This window comes from Lissotriton helveticus, chromosome 11 (assembly GCF_964261635.1).
Source record: "Lissotriton helveticus chromosome 11, aLisHel1.1, whole genome shotgun sequence".
Classification (NCBI taxonomy): domain Eukaryota; kingdom Metazoa; phylum Chordata; class Amphibia; order Caudata; family Salamandridae; genus Lissotriton; species Lissotriton helveticus.
In genome coordinates, this window is record NC_136072.1 from 589033585 (window position 1) to 589060024 (window position 26440).

A 26440-nucleotide genomic window follows, 5' to 3' on the forward strand; every position below is an offset into this window, starting at 1 on the left:
CCTTTTTTGAGGAGAGAGTCTATCTCCTCGGAGAGACAAACCTGATCCTGAAGGGAAAAATGTAAACAAGGAGGAGGACGAGTCTGATGCATCGGGTGATAGAATTCGATTCTGAACCCTTGAACAGTTTGTAGCACCCATGCATCGCTGGAGAGCATGCGCCAATTCTGCAGGAAAAACTGAATGCGACCCCCCAACATCACATCGCATGCACGAATCAGGCTCACCTGCAGAGTGGGTATCCTGGTAGTGTCCCTGCTGACCACCGGAACGTCCTTTGCCGTACTGGCCTTTTCCTTTTCTTGAAGGATAGAAGTTGGCTCTCGTTGAATAACCGGTGTCGTAAGATCCCCTGTGTTGAGAGGAATTGCCTCTCTGGGACTGATTGGCAGAACCACGGCCGAACGAGCGTCCCCTACCTCGACCGGCCTTTCCAAAAACCGGACGCATGGCTCGCCGCAATGAAGCCTGCGCCTTGTCTATGCCACTGAAGGTGGAAACAAAACGCGTGAGTTCTTTAAGAAATGGCTGACCAAACAAGAGGCCGTCCGCCTCAGGGCCCGATTCTGAAGTGGCCAATTCAGAAAGTCTAGGGTCAAGCTTCAACAGGATGGACCTGCGACGTTCTGCAGACATTGCACAGTTGGCATTTCCCAACTGGCAGATTGCCCGTTGCGCCCACTCGATCAACTCCTTTGGATTCACAAGGGCAGATGCTTCTTGCGCTCTGTAACCTAGATCTAAAATCTTAGTGAGAGGACCAAGCAGGTCTAACATCTTATCTTGACAAGACCGCCAAGATCTATCAAGGCCCTTCTTCGGGTCCTTTGCATATTTTTTCAAATATGTGACCATCATGGGGTCAACGTCTGGTGTCTCAGCCAAATGGGCAGACAAAGCAGGTCTCGGGCACTCAGAGCGCAACCGGGCGCGAACCGAAGCCTCAAAAGGCTGGCGGATATGCCCTTCAATGTAGGCCGCTACAGCCGGAGAAGGCATCCATGAGGAAGAGTTCGGAAGAATGATGTCTGCAGGCTCGAAAGTGAGCACCGGAGGACGCTCGGGAGCGTCTACAAAATGTTCCTTACAGACCCGTTTTTTAGGAGGGGGAGAAACATGGTCTGAAGATGCGGAAGACTGTGCGTTGTCCGAATCAGCATCGTGAAGACAAGTGGTCGTGGAAGGCGCAGATGCCAAACTCTTCGCCAGACGTTGAAAGTCAGACTTGTGAGGGTTAACAGGCGATTTCGCTGTTTTCTTGGAAGCAGGCAACCAGCCCTGCTGTTGTGCATAAAGATTTAGGTGACGCTTCAAAGGATTAATAGCACGCACGAGTGCTTTGTTAACGGACTGTTGAACACCCTTATCTAACTGTTAAACCAAATCCTGTTCCAAGGAGCCTTCCTCCTCATCAGCATAATAATAGTCGTCTTCAGCGTCATCAAAATAGTCAGCCATTCTACACCAAGGTAGAGATTAAATGCCCACAAGACGACTAGAAAAAGTATGGAGTGTTGGAAACAACACAAGTCAAGGGGGAGTGTGGAGACCCCAAAGCAGGCTTAGAAGCAGGAACAAACCTGACATGCTAATGAATAGAGCGTGGAGGGAGTCAAAGCCTGCACAAAACAAACACTCTAGGCAGAGCCTATGCCAGGAAAAACAACCAAAGCCCTCAAAAGACCTCGGTGTCTGACGGGGTTAATTCCAACGACAGGCCGTGGGCAAGACGTCAACAAACGCCGTCACTCAACCAGCTGAGGTGAAATCAACCGGAAATGGGACAGCGCGCATGCGCGACTGTCGCCTGCCACTGAAAACCGCTGAAGAGCGCTCGCGCTCCAAACCAAACGGAACCCCTGCTCCCGCTCCACTAGTATTGCGCGAGCAGCCAGGAAGCTCTCGGCAACGGAAAACGGAGGTGAGGCACACGCTCCGGCAATAAAGAAAAATAACACGCTGACAGCGGTAAACGCGCGAAGAAAACAACGGAGACAGAGCCCCAGACGCGCGACACAATGCGCAAAGGCAGAGCACAAAGCCAACAGTAAGCAAAATATGCACAAAGCCAATAAGCAGTACAAAGTCAAGAGTAGTAAATATAATGCACTTAACTGGCTGCGGAGCAGCAAAGAAAGAGGAAGACAGACTAATGTTGTGACCTTTTATACACTGTACTCTATGGTTACTCCCTGGTGTTCATGGGAAATGTAGTTTTTTTGTTTATATTTATTGGCTGCTGAGCATTTCATTAAAGAAATGAGAAAGCATAATCGGAGCCTCCTGTCCTGAAATAGAATTACTGGTAACCTTCTTTACTCTTAGTCTTACTCGTCCTCGTCACAGCCATTACAATTTGAAGAATGTCTGCAATGTCTAGGAGGAGGAACGTAAAGACGATGTTGCCTTGTTAAAATTGAATATAGCGTTTGTGTAACGCAAATGGTGCTCATGTAAAGTTTTCCAATTTCTTTTTGAATGGAAAGACAACTGCAAACAAAAATGTTTGACATGCAATCGGACATGTCTCACAGTCACTTAAAAGTAGCAGAAGACCGCAAATCTAAACAAAACACCTGGATTTGATAAATCAACCCAGTATTCTGCCTCCGCCGAACCCCGAACGATAGTCATTGGCGTGGCCTGATACTCATCAATGAGAGCACTTATTCGGCAAGAAGAAAGCCTGCTGTCGAGAGCAAACCGGTCGCAACTGGGGTCACGTATCCAGGTCCAGCCATGTTAATGTCAACCCCCCTTCCCCTTAAAATCAGAGCAGACCACGGTCCGTAACTAATGCACTTATAGGTCTAACAACAACCTATTTTGCTCCATACTGGAAAACCTCCGCCAATCGTCAGAGCAGAGCTCGGACTGAAGCACGTGCGAACACTCAACCAATCATCACGTCGGAATTAAAGTGCGGCGCCCTAGGATTGGCAGAGGGAGCCACATCGCTCCAATCCAAGAGTATCTTCTACACTAGCAGTACTCCTAGAGGACACAAAATATATATTCATCAGTTGGATTGGCTGTTATCCGACCCGGAAACGCTAAAATTCACCGACAAGTGAGCTGCATTAAAAGGTAAGCAAGGGACACGAGCTTTAGGTAGGATAACCAGGTGTCTGTAATTTGCCGGAGGGTCACTTTTTTACAGCTTTTTTGTGGCAAGTTTCAGCACATGTTATATATTTTCTGATTTTCAAATGTACAGTGGGTGTCACGTATTTACGTGTTCAAGTGTAGTATTAGCTGCCCATATCGGAAAGCAATTTGATACTTTGTGTAAAAGTTACATTTAATTCTGCCTAATTATATTTTTAGTAAGCTCTTTCAATGAAGTCTTTCTCTGCGCCTCAGTGAATGCATAACTGTAGCTGTTGTGACCTAACTATTGCCATTCTTTATCCGTAGCTACATCTTTCCTACTGCTCAGCCACGATGAGTGCTGGAATGCTTGGTGATTAATGGAATGCTGAATGCTTGGTGATGTCATAGAATGTATGGGTGCCTGTTGATGTGCTGAGTGTCAGTTGGAGAGTGCAGGCTGAGCATCAGGGAGCCTGCTCTTGGTGGGGCTATCTGTTGTCATCTACCTATTTACCTGGAACTTACCTTGTAACTAAGCTTAAATAAACCATCTATAGAATACACACCTCAGCTAATGGATTTTGTATTACAACATTTTGGCGACGATTTGAACGTAGAATCTACGTGTTGTGGAGTATGTAATGTAAGGGACCTACTGAAGAAACTGGAACTAAGGAACTTCAAGCTTGAATGTAAAGCAACACCCTGGTCATCCCCACCAGTGTCCCTCTTCACCAGGACAGCCTGCAGCCTTGGGCTTTAGACCTTATTGGGATTAATCAAGTTTATTTACTGATACCAACAAGTTTTCTCAACTGTGTGCACCTGTTTATTACATGATCTATCATTCTTCTGGATGAAGACCCCCTACAGTGTTTTAAGAATTCCTAGCAACACTGTGTTTTTAAGGATACTGTCAGTGCATGGACGGCAGCATCAAGAGTTAAAGATTGTGTGGATTGTTCAATTAAAACTGACAGGTACGGGTGACTTTGGACATTTATTTTGAGAACAGCTGTATATAACTGATAAGCTATATTTTGCTTCTGCTTTGTTCAGTTGCTGCTGGGTAGGCCATTGCTGGCACCATTGGGCGGCATTTGTATGGGCCGTGTGGTGGTACCGTTACTGTTGTGGGCAGCACGTGAATGGGCTGCAAGACCACTGTAGTAATATGCATATCTCTTTAAGATATGCTAGAATTAGAATTTAAGATATGTAATGAGAATGTCTATGGAACAACAGTGAATACAAGAATGTTATGATTTCATTCTACAGCGGTTCCCTACTCAGCTGCATGTACTTTGTACTTAGCTTCTTAATTGAAGCAACTATTCAATATCCTGTATTAAGTGTGATTTACTACACTTAATTTGGCGACGAGCGGGCACCCATCCTAAGTAAAAGAGATTCTGCGCGTTTCTCCTAACGGATGACGGATTTACAATTTACAGGAAGTAAGCAGGACGACCCTGAGACGATTGCATGTTTCTTTATTGCGGATCGTGAGCGTCTACGCTTTTATCCTGTGCACTAGAAAGGAGAAGACGGCGATTTGGGACTGCTTTCGTACTGCTGGTGGCAATTTAGTATGTGTATATCTTTTCTTATATTTATACACTTACTGGCTAGAAGACCCAATGGCATTAAGCAACTTTCAAATATCACGCTGATCGTCCGCAGCGTCGAAGCACTTTGGCTCGTCATCATTCTCCCTTGGCTGTGCGTCAAAAGTCACCTCCGTAATTCCGCCATAAACAAGGAAAGAGGACTACGCTTTAACACGCAATTACGTTTCTCTTCACGCACAGGGGCCATTTTGATTGTAGTTTTGTTGTGTATTACCTTCGAAGTTTAATGCTGCTCCGTGTTGAAAGGACAAAGGCGTTACAGGTGATTGTAAGTAAACCAGTGGTATTTTTGAATTTCGCCCGTCAGGAAACATTACATTACGATATTTATTTTGACTGAGTATATTTCTCCTAGGTACATTAACAAGTGCAAACAGAGAACCAACGGCGGACTCCAAGTGCCGCACTAACCTCTGTATGTTCCCCAGTAATTGATATGAGTGTCAGTTGGTGAATGGTGTGCACAGTCAGCTCCTGCACCCGCCGTTGAAGGATGCAACCCGCCTGGCCGGGAAACAGAACTGTGAGAACAATGGAGCGGTGCACTCCCAGGGTAATATAACGTTAATAACGAAGCTCAATCAGTTTCTTCGTAGATACAATCTTTATTTTGGCAAATCCAAATGCATAGAAAAATGCATCAGCCAACGCGTTTCGTTCATGAAAGGAACTTCGTCAGGGCAAGAGATATGTGGGGTGAAAGCGTCACTAGTACGTTCTTGAAATCCAGTGAACGTCACTCAGTATGGTCACTCTGATGACGCGTGGGCCTCCATGATAAGCCTGAAACGATGGTCACTGCGTGTCAGCAAACCGTAAAGCAGAGCTTTGCTTTACGGTTTGCTGACCATACTGAGTGACGTTCACTGGATTTCAAGAACATACTAGTGACGCTTTCACCCCACATATTTCTTGCCCTGACGAAGTTCAATGCTTTCATATTTTCAAATTTAGTGTCCAAAGTCTTAGGGTATATCGAAGAGAGCATAAGGGCGGTATGCATTGTATCCCCAGGCAGCAACCACATATTACAAAAACTAGCACCAATATTATTATCAACAGTTTCCAGCCCCAGTCTTTCAAAATGTTCCAAAACCAGCTTCCAAGTGTCCAACCTTCTTGTTCCTGATGGATCTCTGATGTCAGTTGTGAAGGTGTTCGATTGCTTTGTAGACGGAAGGTGAGTAGTCTGGGGCGAAGGTGCAACAGCTGGCACCGATGATGCGGCATGCTCCTCCACGATCCGCTAGTACCACATCTAGAACGAGGCGGTTCTGCAAAGCTCAGCTGTGTTGTTAGTGAGGATGCCGGCTGTGATGTTCAAAGCTGTTTCGACTGCTTGGGTCAGATGTCGGATGGCTCGACTGTTTGCCATCGGGCCCCACAGGGGGATGAGTCCCTTTGCTGCATCGAGTAACTGTGATGCGGTGGAGTCTGCTTGCTCTGTGACTTTTGAGCGTTTCTGTCTGTGATAGCTTGCTGGTGCTACGTATGTTGGAGGAAGGACAAAGGCGATGTAGCATGTGCCCCCCCAGCCTTTTGGGAGCCAGATGTAAGCTTTTGTACTGCAGACAAAGTACATATTTGGTGATGCAACAAATGAAGGGGGATCGGCAGTGTTCAGAGTCCTTTTTATGGGGCAGGAGCTGTGGCCCACTATTTTTGTCCCATGGCCCTCAATGTAAACAAGGCCTGAGGCGTTCACCACAGATAGGGCCACAGTCAGAGTTGCAGCAGTCCGTTTTCGTAGATATGAGAAGGTGGGTCTGGCTGGGTTGTTGAACACTTGCATTTATATTCGTTCTTTTTCCGGAATGTTCATTTGAACGGTTGTGTTTGAGGTCAGAGGGCAAAAGGGAGCAGAGGTTTTTCCAGGTTTGTTCAGCCAGAACTCATTGTAGAATTGTGTGATTGTTCCATCAGATGTATTGTTGGCTTTGTAGCTCTCTTGCAGGAGCATTAGCCAGGCAAGGCAGGACCCATGAACAGAGAAGGGTGAAAGGATTAAGGGAATAGAATGTTCGGTTGCATGTGGTAGCAGCCCACAGATCCAACAGTTCGCGGCATTGGCAGCAAGGTTGTGTTGATGCAGCAGTTGTACAAAGGAGTTGTTCCAAAATTCTTTGCGTCCTTCTCGGAGATGGGGTGATAGTGAGACCAGATAATGTTCTTTCTTGGTGGTGGGCTGCATAGTGGGTGATATTGTCCGGTGAGCAGGAGCACTCTCTTCTATGATCCAAACTGCGACCATTAGCAAGAGGCAGATGAGGGATGTAATGAAAAGTACAATTGTCTTTGTGCTATGCAGCTCGGCAGTCCTGGGGTCTTTGCGGTGGGTCTTCGGTCGTCCGGGATCTTCCATCACCTTCAAGAGGCTCGGTGACTGGCAGGACCACATACTTTGTCTGGCCTCTCTCCTGGTAGCCTTTGTAGTGTTAGCTACCGCTCTGAGATTTTTTTGTGACTCAGTTAGTGGTCTGCTTTGCCGAGGCACTCTCCTTTCATCGCAAGTTGTACCTTTTTCTGGATGGCACAGTGGGATCGGGAAATTCTGCCAATTAGAGTGTCTCTGATTCTGGGTAACAACTCTGTATTTGGTCAGGAGCGCTTCTTGGGTGTCCACGTTTTCGTTCATTGCCAGGGTCGGAGATATTCTTTTGCAATGGTGCGCATGGAGCCAATTTTTCTTCCCTTCCACTCGAAGCGCAGTTCGGGTGGTGATCAAGACTTGCCAGGGGCCCGTCCACCTGGGTTCCAGACTCTTCGATCTCTGAAAATTCCGGATTAAGACATACTCTCCAGGTTTGATGTTGTGTCCGGGGCCCCTGGGTGCGTCTGGTATGGCTTGCTGCACCTGTTGGTGGATAACAGTTAGTTCTTTGGTAAGATTATGCAGATAATCAGACATTAGGATGTCCGGGACATCATGGATGGAGGTTGGCTTCGGCGCGGCCCAAATGTTCATTGGCCGGCCAAAGACAACCTCGTACGGAGTCAAGTGGTGTCTGGTTGGGGTGGAGCGCATTGATAGCAATACCAGTGGGAGGGCATCAGGCCATTTCAGCCCTGTGGTGGCGACTATCTTTGCTAGCTTTAGCTTCAGTGTGGCGTTGTGCCTTTCTACCAGGCCTGCAGATTGGTGGTGGAAAACTGCGTGGAACTTTTGTTTTACTCCCAACCCCTTCAATATGAGTTGGATAACTTCGGCTTCGAAGTGGGGGCCATTGTCGCTCCATAAAATTCTACAAAGGCCGTAGCGAAAATTCTTTTAACAACACCTTTGCAGTAGTGGTGGCGGTATTGTCACGAGTGGGGTAAGCTTCTACCCATTTACTGAATGCGCACACAATAACTAGGACGTATTTTAGACCATGGCACCTTTCTAACTGAATGTAATCTTATTGGAGATTTCAAAGGGATGGTCAGGGACCCCAAACCCTCCCCGTGGTACTACTGTCCCTTTCCCTGGATTGTGTTGTAAGCATACCATACATTGTTGAACTAGGCGTTTTGCTGAATCTGCTATCCTGTCATTAAGCCATACTCTGGTAATCAGTTCGGTCATGGGAGCGGATCCTATGTGTGCGGGTAAGTGTGGCATGGTCAATATGGGGATCAGATATGCATTGGGTAACAGCCATTTGTCTTTGTCCTTTGTCCTCCAGCGGTCTTCATCGTCCTTTAGTCCCACCCGAGCCCATTCAGTCAGTTCGTGTGGTGTACTCGTCAGTTGGATATCTTTTATCGTGGTCCTAGCGTCTGTCAATTTCTCTGCTTGTGACCTGGTCACATACATTCGTGTCGTCGTTCTATTTTCAGCTGTGGCTCGGGCAGTAACATCAGCTAGTGCATTTCCCTGTCCTATAATGTCCGTTACTTTCTTATGTGCTTGGCATTTGATTACTGCTAGCCGTTTGGGGAGGAGGACTGCTTCGATCAGGGCGGAGACTAGATCTCCATGTAAGATCGGTGTGCAGTGTGAGGTCAGGAATCCCCTTTCCCTCCATAGGAGCCCAAAATGGTGAACTACCCCGAAGGCATACTGGCTGTCCGTGTAAATGTTTACTGTCATCCCTGCTGCTAGGATACATGCTTGTGTGAGGGCAATCATTTCTGCCGCCTGTGCGGATCGCTGGGCAATTCGGGCTGTTTCAATAATGGTTCGGGCTGTGGTGACGGCATATGCGGCTGAGGTGGTGCCATTGGGGAGTTTGATGTACGAGCCATCTACCCATAGTTCTCAGTCAGGTTCTGGGAAGGCAGTGTCTCGGAGGTCTACTCTACTCTTCGTTTGTTCGTCGGTGAGGGTTAACAGTCATGTAGGGGAGTTACATTAGGGTCGTTTAAAGGCAGTGGTAACAATGTAGCCGGGTTTAGAGTGGTGCATGGTCTCAGAGTAATGTGTGGTGCCAATAGGGTCAGCTCGTATCCGGTCAGTCGTGCACTAGTCAAGTGCTGGGTCTTGGTCTGATTCAGGAGGGTGTCAACAGTATGGGGTACTAACACTGTGAGGGGGTTGGAAAGCACAATTCCTTCACTCTGTCATATCGAAACTGCTGCAGCTGCAACAGCTCGTAGGCAAGCTGGTAATGCCCTGGCTACGGGGTCAAGAGTGGCTGAGAAATAGACACAAAGGCGCTGTTTGGGGCCAATCGATTGTGTCAGGACAGACAATGCACATCCCTCTCTTTCGTGTGTAAAAAGGGAGAATGGTTTGGAGTAGTCTGGGGTTCCTAGAACGGGTGCCGAACAAAGGGCATCTCGCAATTCTTTGAAAGAGGTCTGGCATTCAGGGGTCCAAGGGAGGGGAAAAGGAACATCTCTGGCTAGGAGGGAAAGTAGGGGCATAACAATGAGACTAAAGTTCGGCAACCACTGTTGGCAGAATGAGGTGAGGCCTACCAGAGAACGGACTTGCTTCTGGCTCTTAGGGACGGGAGTGTCTAGGATAGTCTGGATTCTAACAGGTGTGAGTTTCCTTCCTTCCTTTGATAAGAGGTGTCCTAGATATGTTACTTGGGATTTACAAAACTGCAACTTCTTTCGGGAAACTTTGTGACCATTCTCTGCAAGGAAGTGTATGGTGGCTGTGATTGCAAGTGGAGTGGTGTCGGCTGCTAAAAGGATATCATCGACATACTGTATCAACACCACTCCGTCTGGTAACTGAACTGCATCTAGCTGTCTTTTGAGTGCTTGGCTATAGATACTCGGGCTTTCGGTGTACCCCTGGGGTGCTCGACAGAATCTATACGAGCGGGATCTTAGGGTGAATCCGAAGAGGTAGTGGCTGTCTGGGTGAATGGGTATGGAGAAGAAGGCATTTTTGAGGTCGATGACAGTGAAGGTGGTGGCAGTGGACGGGATCAGGGTCAGGATGGTGGTGATGTCAGATACTACAGGGTACTGTGGCACAACTATCTTGTTGATCTCTCGTAGGTCGATAATGAAGCGGTACGCTTTCTCATCTCCCTCTCCTTGCCTTTTGATGATCGGTAGAATTGGGCTGTTGCAGATGTTGCTTACTACTTCTACTACTCCTGCGTCTACTAGCGACTGTATTATCTCAATTAGTGCTTTCTCGCCTTCTGGTGATATTTTGTACTGGGGTACTTTCGGTAGGGTCGCGTCCTGTCGTACATTCACATGCACGGGGTCTATCATCATTCGTCCTACGTCTGAGTCAGCTTTCGCCCATAAGTGTGATGGTAAGGTATCAAGTAGGGACATGTCTGCGTCAGTAATGGGGTACATGTGTCTTGGAGGGCAAGATCTGAGTAGGCCAGGGTTGTCATATAGGATGACTCGGACTCCGTTGGGCGAGCACCTAATAGTTGCTCGAAAATACTTCAGCAAGTCAAGACCCATAATGGCGTCTGGGGTATTGGTGGAGAGGAGGAATGTCGTGTCAGTGATATTGTTTTCGAGGTCAAAAGGGATCGGATTGGACAAAGGGTTGGTGTAGGGCGTACCATCAAATCCTATTGTCATACCAGCTAAGTGAGCTGCTTTTCGTAGCTCTTTATCCCTCTTTGCTTCGTCTCTCTTCTTACGTTGCATTGGTTCTTTCCGCTACATGCCGAGACTATCAAGCATGCTTGGCGTGGTTTTATTTTTGCGAAGGGCTATCTCTAGCGCTTCTATTTTAGCCAGGTCAAAAGATCCTATCAGTGGCCACTGACTTTCTCGATCTTTCTTAGTATTTTTATGCCATAGTTTACTGTAAGCTACGGCGACTAGTCCATATCTAACATACATGTCCTTATTAGGGGTGCCTTCCAGTGGAGCTGGATGATCTACCTCTAATAAACGGTCCGGGTTGAACCAATTACCAATCAGTGGGGAGAAGATAGGCATGACGTATATCGGACAAGTGAAGATCTCAAATAATGGTGGACAAAGGTCCGCACTACCTATCCTTCACTACCTGCAAAGACTAGACAGAATATTTCTATTCTTCGTTGTTTGCAAACAGATAATATCTCAAAGAGGACCAATATGCCGAGTAGCAACGAAGGCTAAACGAACCAATAAATATAAGTAATACTAGTATTTTCCAAACAAACAATCAATCAATCAATCAAAAACAGTCGTGCTGCACGACCTTACCCGGACTGTATGGACTGTTTCTCGTCTTCCACTTCCAGCGCCCGATCGTCCTCTATTCTCCATTATTGCCGCGGCACTCCTGTGGGATCCCAGTCAGGACCGCTGATCACTCGAGAGAGGTCCGTTCAGAACCAGTGAAGGTCGGATGATCGGCTGCCAGACGAGGGTCTATCGGGCAGGAGCTCTTCCTGATCGTTGCAGTCGTTCACTCCGTCGTTAGGACCTCTCTCACTGGACCCACGTGTCGCTGATGGGCCCTGCGTTGGGACGCCAATTGATGAATAAGCAGATTTTCCCCAGATATCCTCAAGCACTGCTTGGCGTTAGTCGCCTCTAATTCACTCGGTAGTTATCAAATAAAGAGGCGGGCGGTGGAAATTGGAAAGCAGGAAACGGATTTATTTGTTCGAAGGAAAACACATCAGGCAGACAAGCTGGGTGTCGTCTCGAGGTGCTCTAACTGCATCTCTGTGGCCTGGCCTTTTATATACATTTTAACTCTTTATTGCAGTGTAACACATTCCTGACATTACTTTGATGTATTGTAAACCATCTTTGGAATCCCCGCTTCATGCCCGTTCCCACACATATCAACAGTACTGTACCCCACCCCGGTCTCAGTAGGTGATTGCTATCGCGCAGCTGGGCATTCCGGCAAGAGCCTAAATACGCGCAATCGGTCGGATCTCATGGGGTTGTGGCATTGATTAATTCCGGCTCCTTTGATGGGAGGCGAGATCCTACTGTACGGGAGCAATAAACTGTATCCGCAGGGGTTGGTTATGGCCTGGGATCAGATCGAACAGCCAGGTGCAGGGGAGGAGACTATCGAAGGGCCTGTTCGTGCGCAAGGGATGAAAGGGCATGTGGGCTCGGCACGGGAAGTGGCTCCGGGGCAGGGTCGCGCTGAGGATGCTTTAAGACTAGCATGTGTGCTTGGGGGCTGCCACCGCGTGGGGGATGATTGCGAGTTCGGGGAGACGTGCAGGCGATCAGCAATGTTACGAAATGGCCACAGTGTCTGAAATGGCTGCCGCTTGCGCGCTCGCAGAGGCCTAAGTGGGACAAGATGGCGCCGGTAATGTTCACATTGCATTCTAATATTTATCAACACGACGAGTTCATTCGTGACCAGGTTGTCATGTATACTAAGAATAAGAGCTTACGGGCTAAGTTGTGGGTGGAAGGCGAAGGATGTTTAAAAGTTATTATTGCGATGGTAAAAAAAGCAGAACTCTCTGAATGTTGTGCAAAAGCTACACTTTCTCAAGATAAAAAAATTCATAAGAAAGTCGCTGAAAAAAAGTCAACGTACAAAAGTGACAGAGGTGCGAAGTCTGATAGAAGAAAGTCAGATAGTACTGATAGAAGAAAATCAGATATTACAGAGGAAAAGAAATATGGTAATTTGATTTGTTACAGATGTGGTAGTTACTCACACTCTGCAGCATACAAGAAAGGTCCTTCTAAATCTGCAAAATATTTGGAATGTGGCTTAATTGGGCATTTCTCTAGGGTGTGCAGACGCAAGCCTAAAAAAGGTCTAAAGGAAAAGTTGCTTTATTAATGAAGCTAAGTACAAAGTACAAGCAGCTGAGTAGGGAACGGCTGCAGAATAAAATCATAACATTCTTGTATTCACTGTTGTTCCATTGACATTCTCATTACATACCTTGAATTCTAATTCTAGCATATCTTAAAGAAATATGCATATTACTACAACCACCTGCTGTGGTGCACATGTTCCTTGGGCCACTGTTGAACGCCAAGAGGTGTGTGTCCCCTTACCGGATTGATGCACAATTTCTTGCAGTGGCGCGCAGGTCCTTAGGTTGCAGCACGCGTCCATGATATGACATTTTCTACGTTCTCTGTGAACTGACTTGTGCGCTCTGTTGCGAGGCAGAGGCATTCTGAGAAAGTTGAAGTGCCGACTTGTGGGTTTTTCTTTGCATGTCATCGCACCGAACGGAAGGCGCCATCTTGAATTGAGGTCCGGGAATCAATGGTTTGCTACGTTGGAATCTCAGACAGTTTGACATTATGGTTTCACCTTCAGTGAACAGTAAAGTGAAATTGAATATGAAGTTATTCAGCTGAATGCCATGAAGTTGGCCAGCACACATACCTTCCTAAATTTGGATGTTGGTAAGACCGGACCAGTTTCGTTTAATTTCTATTCAGCCAATTCAAGCCTCGGGGAAGTTGAGACTGGTATGCTCTACAGTGGAAAGTTATGGTAATGCCATGTTGTCTCTCCTGTTTCAGGGGATTGTAAAGGAATGTCGGGTGAGGAATCGCTCATGAGGGGAACTTGAAATATTTGTTTTATTTTTTGGGTGAATGCCTATCCATGCCATCCCTAGTTTGCTGATGGTGTTTTATTTGTTTATTTACATTTCTGTGGTCATTATTCTGCAATGTTCATTTCATGTCATAAGCAGTTTTCTGTTCATGTTATTGTGTGCTAGTCTTATGTTTAGTGTGCATGTACATTGCTTACTTTATATGGTGATGTATGGGGGTATGCTTTTCTGTTTGCCTTGCCTACGTTTATGCTAAATGTGGGTTTGAATATACTGACGTGCTGTTTGCTGGGATTGCATAGTGCAGAGTTGTGAGGTGTGAGTGCCCTAGTACAGAGTTGTACGGTGGTGAGTACCCTAGTATAGCATTGTAGGGTTGTGAGTACCCTAGTACAGACTTGTAGGGCGGTGAGTACCCTAGTATTGAGTTGTACGGTGGTGAGTATCCTATTACAGAGTTGTAGGGTGGTGAGTACACTAGTGCAGAGTTGTAGGGTGGTGAGTACCCTAGTACAGTGGTGGAGGATGGTGAGTATCCATGTGCTGGTTTGTAAGTACCCTAGTACACAGTTGTAGGGTGGTGAGTACCTTAGTGCAGAGTTGTAGGGTGGGGAGTAACCGAGTACAGCTTTGTAGGGTTGTGAGTTCCCTAGTACAGAGTTGTAGGGTAGTGAGTACCCTAGTGCAGGGTTGTGAGTACCCTTCTATTTGGCGGCCCATTCTGGCTCGGCCCGATTAGATTATTGGCTAATATCGGCTACTGCCCACTCTTGGATATCGAGGTCACTGTGCTCCCAAGAACACTTTCAGATCATAATCCAATTCTTATTGAAGCTTCGTATGCCATATGGATGTGGCCTCAAGTTCAGCTGGCATTTTAACAGCTATTCGCTTAGTGACCATGTATTCCGAAGGGAGCTTTATGGGTCTATTCTCAAATATTTTGAGAAAAATGCTGGAACTGTGTCTTCACAGGCGACCCTTTGGGAAGTCTTTAAGACATTCATCAGAGGGGTGTGTATTTCCAGGCAGGTGGCTATTCTCTGAGATATCAGCACACAATTAATCCAGATTGAAGTGAAACTGTAGGAGCTGGAGCGTGGCGAGGAGACTGATCGAGCACCTAGACTGTCTCGATGGACAAAATTGCTTGCCGAATATCGTGAGTTGCCAGAACGGGAAACTGCGTACATGAGCAAACACACCCAAGCTCGTCACTATGGCGACGGCGAGCGACCTGGTCACACCCTTGCTCGCATTCTACGCCCTAACAGATCGGTCAACTATGTCGCAGAACTCTGAGCAGAGAATAGAGAGTCGGTTACGGGCACAGAACGTATCATGGCCACGCTCTGTACTTATTACCAGAAATTGTACTCTTCTCGGGTATCCCATGACCCAGAGGCACTCTCAACATACCATGCTAATGGAGCAACTCATATCTTCGGCACAATATGGGTTTGTTCCACACCGGTCCGTACAGTTTTTGCCGTACTCAATAAAATCTCCGCCATCGTCCCTGTCGCAGTGGCTCTGCTTGACGCAGAGACGGCCTTCGACTTCCTCGAGTGGCCTTTTCTTCAGGCTGTGCTCTGCAAACTGGGTATCCCTCCAAGTTCATATCATTAATTGTTACTAAATTCCAAACCGAAGGCTCACATTTGAGTGAACAGCTATTCCAGATTCGGCGTGGTACTTGCCAATGCTTGCCCACTATCCCCCCTTTTATTTATAATGGCAATGGATCCCCTGGTCCGGGCGATGCAGGAGCACCACTTACACCGCAGGTTCCAGCTCACTCATTGGTCGCTACTAATTTCACTTTATTCAGACAACATTTTACTATTCATCCACAAACCTCACCTCAATCTCCCCCCATCTATGCAGGAGATAGCCAGATTCAGTGACTTCTCAAGCCTACGTATAAATTGGGCCAAATCAGAGCTGTTCCCGTTAACAGACGCAACGCTCCTTCCCCCGGCTGGGATCTCCCTTAAATGGGCACCGGATGGAACCAAATATTTGAGCATCCACATCCATAGAGAAAAGGAGCAGGTTTTACAACGAAATTATGTACTGGCATTGACGGATCTTAATACACAGGTGGAGCACTGGATAAAACTCCACTTATCAATAGCTGGATGAGTTGCCATAATAAAAATGGTCATCCTGCCTCGCTTTCTATACCTCTACACAAATACCCCTATTCCCTAACAAAGCACTTTTTCACTACACTACGGGGAACCCTTTGCGATTTATATGGGCAGGTACTCGCCCCGTATCCTTTGGGATACGCTTACACTCCCTTATGAGTGCGGCGGCCTGGGTGTCCCCAACCTGCATTTATATTATTTGGCAGCTCAGTGCCATTACACAAACCGATGGTACCATCCTGACGCTCAAATAGCCTATCTACTCCCTGAACGAGCGCTTCTCGACGGTATCACACACATCCCGATCATACCCAAGGGAATCCCACTCGATGATAAGGGCATACAAATGGTGTCTACTATCTGTTGGTCATGGAGCCGTATGCGCCGCATTTTGGGAGGTGGCCCCCTCCATTCTAACATCATCCTGCTGCATGACAACCCTTGGCTCCCACTCACTAGGGAGAAACTAGTTCAACACAACCTTTGCAGATATGATTTTTGTACTATAGGGGACTTGTTCCAGTATGGGAATGTTGCACCCCTTTTGGAGGGACCATGTAACAGGGACATACCATATATGGACCAATTTATTTTCAGGAGGCAGCGTTCCTCCCTTCCTACCTCCTCCCTCCTGATGATTTTGCCCCACTGACTCTGACTTTATCGACTACAGAGGGTGGATGTATTATTTCCAGAATATATCGATCTTGTCTCGAACTGAACCCCAACACTACCACGCAAGAGGTTTGGGCGACAGAGCTCAGGGTAGAAATAACAGACAAAATGTGGGCATATTGTTGCACACAGACGCAACACATTTCTGTCAACTCCACAAATTACTACACTTTAAATGTATACAACAATATTACCTATAGCCATCGGATATTGCTAAGTTCAACCACACTAGATCTGATGCCTGTACCAAGTGCTGCGATGTGGGAGCTGACTTTGCACACCTCGCCTGGACATAGTCAGTCGTACATGCTTACTGGGTGACAGTGTTTGAACATATCCCAGCTATGATGGGCGCTTAGCTTGCACCATGTCCTCTAATGGCATTATTAGGATATAACTCACAGGTCACTTGGTTTGATTGCGCACAAGCGTTTTATTTTGTTAGTGAAAAAGGTTCAAACTTTGTAGCGTGCCACGGAGGTATCACTTTGTAGACCATAAAGTGTGATCAAAAGAATTTCAAAATAGGCGTCGTCTAATCTTAGAGTTCGTCCCTCCGGGCGCTGCTTAAGAATTCGCTAAACTGCGATTTATTATTGTAAATCTCAAATATCCATACGTGTTGAAAAAGAAAATTCAGAAAATCAGTTTGTTCCAAAAGATGATCTTCAAATTTATTTATTATTCTTGCTGCATATGTTGTAAATCACATATTACAGAACATTTTTCATTGCATTCAGGCTTGACTCATAGATTTTTCTAATGATCCCAATGCATTTCGTGTCTCATGGACACTTCATCAGGGGAATCTAATAAGAGTGAAAAATTGTATGTGTGAGGACGCCATCTGATGTATACCAAATAAAACTAGCAAAACATAACTTCCAACATATATTGTTTGTCATAAGTGGTTCTTTGAAAAAGATTTTGTGCATACAAACAAGCTGAAAAGTACTGTTCTCAAGTGCAATCTCTCGTAAAAGTAAGAGTGAAAAAACAGCTTTGAACATGATAATTAAGAAGTGTGTGAGCTTGTGTATAAAGCGGTAGATAATGCAGTGAATAAAACAGTGTTGTTTCTATTGATATGTGCCCCGACTGGTATCGGACCCAAATATTAAGATGTAAATCATTGGGAAAGTGCTCGGTTCTATCAGTCGTGAAGCAATTTTAAATGCAAACAGTGAATCGGGTGAAGACCGAAAACCGTGCTCAAAAGGCGGAGGAACCGGGTGAAAGAAAAATATGGTGCATGATCGGTGGAAATAAAAATACAAATTTGTGCGACTGGCGTGTTCTTACCATGATCAAAATCTTGGTATGCTCTAGCGCCGAGGTTCTGGGAAAGTCGTCCAGTAGCGCCATTACGTTTTGACGTCTGTATATATAAAAATCGAAGACGGATAAAGGTCACGTGATGCGGGTGGAGATAAGCGCCATCTTGCAGTGGGTGAAAAAGTCCCGTAATGAACTCGGGAATATATGTGTAGACATCAAACAGTGTACACTCGGAAGATATAGGATATGACTAACTGTGTAACATTGTGGATTAAGGAAATTGTGATGTTGACAGTGTCAAGACAATGTGAATTACACTATTAGAACGGTAGGTGCGGTCATGTGAAAATTGTAACAGGGAAAACATTTGTAGCAGAAAAAATTGTAACAAAAAAATTGTAACAGGAAAAGATATTATGTAATTAAAATACAGACATTCAGTTCAACAATAATCTGACAGTGAGTCAATAAATGAATTAAAGATAGCAAGAGAATTCCAATCGATCATTGAGTCCATTGGGCTTCATGGCCTCCAGTCTATAAATCCATTTGTTCTATTTATGTAACAGGACTTTATTAATATATTGGCCTTCAGTCTTAGTGATTGTTTCCAAAATGATAAATTGTAATTGCGAAATGTTATGTCTTCTTTCGTGAAAGAAACAGATCAACAATTAAAACATCTAAGAAGTAAGAGCAACTATCAGGCACCAATAAGTCATAAAACTTTGGATACTTTTGAAACCTTAGTGAGCAATGACATTAACAAATTAGATTTTAGGAAATGCATCAAATTTCAAAATCTATCTAAAAAAGAACTAAACGTACTAAAAAGAATATCACAAAATCCAAACATCATCTGCCAGAGGGCAGACAAAGGGGGATCCCTTGTACTCATGGACTCAAGCTTTTACACATCTCAAGTAAATGTTCATGTTAATGACAAGGAGATATACATCCAGTTGGGATACAATCCCACAAAAAAATTCCAAGAACAACTCTCACATATTCTCATAAAAGCATTTGACCAAGGAATCATTTCGGATAAAACAAAAAAGTTCCTTACCAAAGAATATCCAAAAACTCCAAAAATCTATATGCTTCCTAAAATTCACAAGGATCAAAGACTACCACCATTCCGTCCTATAGTTAATACAAGAGGGAGCATTCATGAACCAATAGGTAAATTTCTAGACGCACGCTTACAAGATTTTGTGATAAAAACTCAAACTTACGTAAAAGACACTACAGCTTTCCTGACTAAAATTGAACAGATCACATTGCCTGAAAACGAAGAAGTATGGATGAGTACCAAAGACGTGAAATCACTTTATACCTCCATTCCACATAAATTAGGTATCGAAGCAATTGAAGAAACACTGTTATGCTCACAACTTGATCAGAACTTTCAAATATTCCTTATGGAACTATTAACCTTCACTCTATATCAGAGTTATTTTGAATGGAAAGATGAACACTATCTACAGCTCACAGGTACATCGATGGGCAATTCCGCTGCCCCATGCTATGCGAATATCTTCCTGAATACATTTGAGACAAACAACATTTTGAGTCTAGAAAATTGGAAGAAACATGCAAAGATTTTCTTATGCTACATCGATGACAGTTTCGTACTTTGGTTTGGTCCCCATACAACCTTGATTCAAGCACTAGACCAGTTGAATATGATCAACGATCGTATACAATTCACATATCAAGTGGATAACAAATCCATACCCTATCTTGATGTACTATTGAACATTAAAAAGAACAAGATAGAAACTACTCTTTACAAAAAATCCACAGACCGTAATAACCTTCTTCATTACAGAAGTTTCCATCAGTTACCTCTTAAAAATCATCTACCACTCTCACAACTTTACAGAGTTAAAAGGATTGTTTCTGAGAGCCCTGAATCACAGATTCAAATAGACAACATGATACACCGGTTTCAAGAAAGAAGATATCCCCTTAAAGTGTTACAAGAAGCAAAAATCAAGTGCACTTCGAAAACAAGAACTGAATTGTTACAGCCTTTTGTTAAACCAAAAGAATCACGCGTGGTAGTGGTTTCCAAATACTCATCTAAAAGTGGACACTACAAACAATCCATACTCAAACACTGGCAAATTCTGACAAACGAACCGGATTTGAAAGGTATTTTTCAAAACAAATATATATTTGCTTACACCAGGAGCAAAAACATTCAAGAAATATTGAAACCTTTGGATGAACCTCAAACATCTGAATACAAAGGAACTTTACCTTGCCATAATTGTAACAACTGTCATTCGATAATCAAAGGAAACACAATCATGCACCCAATGAGAGGTACCCCCATCAGAGTAAAAGAAAGAGCAACCTGTGACAGTGTGAATGTAGTTCACATGTTGAAGTGCCCGTGTGGACTAGTCTAAGTAGGGAAAACCACAAGAAAAATTCAAACTAGACTATCCGAGCATAAAAGCAACATCAGGACCAAAAATGTAAAATCCACCGTAGCAGTCTATTTCCACGAAAGAAGACCTAACATTTCACAATTACAATTTATCATTTTGGAAACAATCACTAAGGCTGAAGGCCAACATATTAATAAAGTCCTGTTACATAAAGAGAACAAATGGATTTATAGACTGGAGTCCATGAAACCCAATGGACTCAATGATCGATTGGAATTCTCTTGCTATCTTTAATTCATTTATTGACCCACTGTCAGATTATTGTTGAACTGAATGTCTGTATTCTAATTACATAATATCTTTTCCTGTTACAATTTTTTTCTGTTACAATTTTTTCTGCTACAAATCTTTTCCCTGTTACAATTTTCACATGACCGCACATACCGTTCTAATAGTTTAATTCACATTGTCTTGACACTGTCAACCCCACAATTTCCTTATTCCACAATGTTACATAGTTAGTCATATCCTATATCTTCTGAGTGTACACTGTTCGATGTCTACACATATATTCCCGAGTTAATTACGGGACTTTTTCCCCCACTGCAAGATGGCGCTTATCTCCACCCGCATCACGTGACTTTTATCCGTCTTCGATTTTTACATATACAGACGCTAAAACGTAATGGCGCTACTGGACGACTTTCCCAGAACCTCGGCGCTAGAGCATACCAAGATTTTGATCATGGTAAGAACACGCCATTTGCACCAATTTTTATTTTTATTTCCACCGATCATGCACTATATTTTTCTTTCACCCGGTTCCTCCGCCTTTTGAGCACGGTTTTCGGTCTTCACCCGATTCACTGTTCGCCTTTAAAATTGCTTCATGACTGATACCGAGCACTTTCCCAACGATTTACATCTTAATATTTGGATCCGATACCAGTCGGGGCACATATCAATAGAAACAACACGGTTTTATTCACTGCATTATCTACCGCTTTATTCACAAGCTCACACGCTTCTTAATTATCATGTTCGAAGCCGTTTTTTAGGTCGAGCTGGCGTTGGAGCGCGAAGCGCTCCCGCCAGCGAGACTATAGTCACCTTCCTCCCTGTCAAGGGAGTAACAGCTGTGAACGAGCCCGATACAGACCTGGGTACGAGCCGACCCAGGTCTGTGAACGCGCTTCAAGGTTGAGCAGCTTGTGCACGTTTGTTGGACGTCAGGCGCTGCAAGCCCGCCAGACCAATTATCCCAGCATGAAACTACTTCCTGAGGCGCCACAAGAACAAGTATCCCAGCAGGAGTCTCCACTTCCTCAGGCACCGCAACAATTATCACAGCATGAGACCCACTTATCACAGCATGTCAACAGGCGCCCCAGGCTGCTGGAGCACTCAACTATAATTAATGTGCAGTTGAGTGCTCCAGCAGCTTGGGGCGGCTCTCTGCATGCTGTGATAATGATCACTTTGGGGCCTCATGCTGTGATAATTAGGGCGGCATGCTCTATTTGCAGCACTGAACATTTTCAAAGAAGGCGAAGCAGTGACATTCATTGGAGACACTCACCCTCACGCCCTCACCCCCTCACCCCTCACACACCTCCTCACCCTCACACACCTCCTCACCCTCACACCCTCACCTTCACACCCCCTCACACACACCCTCACATACCCTTACCAGCACCGCAAAACACAACACAACACAGCACAGCAAAACACAACACAGCACAGCAAAGCACAGCACAGCAAAACACAACACAGCACAGCAAAACACAACACAGCACAGCAAAACACAACACAGCACAGCACAGCAAAACACAACACAGCACAGCAAAGCACAGCACAGCAAAACACAACACAGCGCAGCAAAACACAGCACAGCACAGCACAGCAAAACACAACACAGCACAGCACAGCAAAGCACAGCACAGCACAGCAAAACACAACACAGCACAGCACAGCAAAACACAGCACAGCAAAGCACAGCACAGCAAAACACAACACAGCACAGCAAAACACAACACAGCACAGCAAAGCACAGCACAGCAAAGCAAAGCACAGCACAGCAAAACACAACACAGCACAGCACAGCAAAGCACAGCAAAGCACAGCACAACACAGCACAGCAAAACACAACACAACACAGCACAGCAAAGCACAGGACAGGACAGCACAGCAAAACACAGCACAGGACAGCAAAACACAGCACAGCAAAACACAGCACAGCAAAACACAGCACAGCACAACACAACACAGCACAGCAAAACACAGCACAGGACAGCACAGCAAAACACAGCAAAACACAGCACAGCAAAACACAGCACAGCACAGCAAAACACAGCACAACACAACACAGCACAGCAAAACACAGCACAGCACAGCAAAACACAGCACAGCACAACAGCAAAACACAGCACAGCAAAACACAGCACAGCATATCAAAACACAGCACAGCAAAGCACAGCACAGCAAAACACAGCACAGCAAAACACAGCACAGCAAAACACAGCACAACACAGCACAGCAAAACACAGCACAGGACAGCACAACACAGCAAAACACAGCAAAGCACAGCACAGCACAGCAAAACACAGCACAGCAAAACACAGCACAGCAAAACACAGCAAAGCACAGCAAAGCACAGCACAACACAGCAAAACACAGCAAAACACAGCACAGCATATCAAAACACAGCACAGCAAAACACAGCACAGCAAAACACAGCACAGCAAAACACAGCACAGCACAACACAGCACAGCAAAGCACAGCAAAACACAGCACAGCACAGCAAAACACAGCAAAGCACAGCAAAGCACAGCACAGCAAAACACAGCACAGCACAGCAAAACACAGCACGGAAAAACACAGCACGGCAAAACACAGCACAGCACAGCAAAGCACAGCAAAACACAGCACAGCAAAGCACAGCACAGCAAAACACAGCACAGCAAAACAGAGCACAGCACAGCAAAACACAGCACAGCAAAACACAGCACAGCACAGCAAAACACAGCACAGCAAAACACAGCACAGCAAAGCACAGCACAGCAAAACACAGCACAGCAAAACACAGCACAGCACAGCAAAACACAGCACAGCACAGCAAAACACAGCAAAACACAGCACAGCAAAGCACAGCACAGCAAAACACAGCACAGCACAGCAAAACACAGCACAGCCAAACACAGCACAGCACAGCAAAACACAGCACAGCAAAACACAGCACAGCAAAACACAACACAGCAAAGCACAGCAAAACACAGCAAAGCACAGCAAAGCACAGCACAGCAAAACACAGCACAGCAAAACATAGCACAGCAAAGCACAGCACAACACAGCAAAGCACAGCACAGCAAAACACAGCACAGCATATCAAAACACAGCACAGCAAAGCACAGCACAGCAAAACACAGCACAGCAAAACACAGCACAGCAAAACACAGCACAGCAAAGCACAGCAAAGCACAACACAGCGCAGCAAAACACAGCACAGCACAGCAAAACACAGCACAGCACAGCAAAACACAGCACGGAAAAACACAGCACGGAAAAACACAGCAAAGCACAGCACAGCAAAACACAGCACAGCACAGCAAAACACAGCACAGCAAAACACAGCAAAGCACAGCAAAACACAGCACAGCAAAACACAGCACAGCACAGCAAAACACAGCACAGCAAAGCACAGCACAGCAAAACACAGCACAGCAAAACACAGCACAGCAAAGCACAGCAAAGCACAGCACAGCAAAACACAGCACAGCAAAACACAGCATAGTAAAACACAGCACAGCAAAACACAGCACAGCACAGCAAAACACAGCACAGCAAAACACAGCACAGCAAAACACAGCACAGCAAAGCACAGCAAAACACAGCACAGCAAAACACAACACAGCAAAGCACAGCAAAGCACAGCACAGCAAAACACAGCACAGCACAGCAAAAGACAGCACAGCAAAACACAGCACAGCAAAACACAGCACAGCAAAGCACAGCACAGCAAAACACAGCACAGCAAAACACAGCACAGCAAAACACAGCACAGCAAAACACAGCACAGCAAAGCACAGCAAAGCACAACACAGCACAGCAAAACACAGCACAGCACAGCAAAACACAGCACAGCAAAGCACAGCACAGCAAAACACAGCACGGAAAAACACAGCACGGCAAAACACAGCACAGCAAAGCACAGCACAGCAAAACACAGCACAGCACAGCAAAACACAGCACAGCAAAACACAGCAAAGCACAGCACAGCACAGCAAAACACAGCACAGCAAAACACAGCACAGCCAAACACAGCACAGCACAGCAAAACACAGCACAGCAAAGCACAGCACAGCAAAGCACAGCACAGCAAAACACAGCACAGCAAAGCACAGCAAAGCACAGCACAGCAAAACACAGCACAGCAAAACATAGCACAGCAAAGCACAGCACAACACAGCAAAGCACAGCAAAGCACAGCACAGCAAAACACAGCACAGCATATCAAAACACAGCACAGCAAAGCACAGCACAGCAAAACACAGCACAGCAAAACACAGCACAGCAAAGCACAACACAGCACAGCAAAACACAGCACAGCACAGCAAAACACAGCACAGCACAGCAAAACACAGCACGGAAAAACACAGCACGGCAAAACACAGCACAGCAAAGCACAGCACAGCAAAACACAGCACAGCACAGCAAAACACAGCAAAGCACAGCAAAGCACAGCACAGCAAAACACAGCACAGCAAAACACAGCACAGCAAAGCACAGCAAAACACAGCACAGCAAAGCACAGCACAGCAAAGCACAGCACAGCAAAACACAGCACAGCAAAACACAGCACAGCAAAACACAACACAGCACAGCACAGCAAAACACAGCACAGCAAAACACAGCACAGCAAAACACAGCACAGCAAAGCACAGCAAAACACAGCAAAACACAACACAGCACATCAAAGCACAGCAAAGCACAGCACAGCAAAACACAGCACAGCAAAACACAGCACATCACAGCAAAACACAGCACAGCACAGCAAAACACAGCACAGCAAAGCACAGCACAGCAAAGCACAGCACAGCAAAACACAGCACAGCAAAACACAGCACAGCAAAACACAGCACAGCAAAACACAGCAAAGCACAACACAGCACAGCAAAACACAGCACAGCACAGCAAAACACAGCACAGCACAGCACAGCAAAACACAGCACAGCAAAACACAGCACGGAAAAACACAGCACGGCAAAGCAAAGCACAGCACAGCAAAACACAGCACAGCACAGCAAAACACAGCACAGCAAAACACAGCAAAGCACAGCACAGCAAAGCACAGCACCGCAAAACACAGCACAGCAAAACACAGCACAGCAAAACACAGCACAGCAAAACACAGCACAGCACAGCAAAACGCAGCACAGCAAAACACAGCACAGCAAAGCACAGCACAGCAAAACACAACACAGCACAGCAAAGCACAGCAAAGCACAGCACAGCAAAACACAGCACAGCAAAACACAGCACAGCACAGCAAAACACAGCACAGCACAGCACAGCACAGCAAAACACAGCAAAGCACAGCACAGCAAAACACAGCACAGCAAAACACAGCACAGCAAAACACAGCACAGCAAAACACAGCACAGCAAAACACAACACAGCACAGCAAAACACAGCACAGCAAAGCACAGCAAAACACAGCACAACAAAACACAGCACAACCAAGCACAGCACAACCAAGCACAGCACAACCAAGCACAGCACAACCAAGCACAGCATAACCAAGCACAGCATAACCAAGCACAGCATAACCAAGCACAGCATAACCAAGCACAGCATAACCAAGCATAGCGTAATAAAGCACAACAAAACATAGCATAGCATAACAAAACACAGCATAGCATAACAAAACACAACATAGCATAGCATAACAAAACACAACATAGCATAGGATAGAAAAACTAAACAGAGCATAGCATAACAAAACAAAGCATAGGATAGCAAAACAAAACATAGCCTAACAAAACATGGCATAACAAAACATGGCATAACAAAACATGGCATAGCAAAAACATATAATAGCATAGCAAAACATAGCATATCAAACACAACAAAACATAGCATAGCAAAACAAAGCATAGCAAAACATAGCATAGCATAACAAAACATAGCATAACAAAACAGCATAGCATAACAAAACATAGCATAACAAAACAAAGCATAGCATAGCAAAACACAACGCAACATAGCATAGCATAACAAAGCATAGCATAACAAACAC

General features: G+C 45.4%; 1 protein-coding gene across 2 annotated transcripts in view; it reads left to right on the forward strand.

The window, feature by feature from the left end:
* The first annotated feature begins 3017 nt into the window (after window positions 1–3017).
* POLR3D (RNA polymerase III subunit D) overlaps window positions 3018–26440 on the forward strand; it is a 200826-nt gene continuing 177403 nt past the window's right edge. The window contains exon 1 of one of the 2 annotated variants that reach the window (XM_078666377.1): window positions 3018–3087. The gene's annotated coding sequence lies outside the window, so the exon portion shown is untranslated. Of the gene's footprint in view, window positions 3088–4052; window positions 4074–26440 lie in introns of those variants that run through there. The other variant, XM_078666376.1, reaches the window with a different exon arrangement.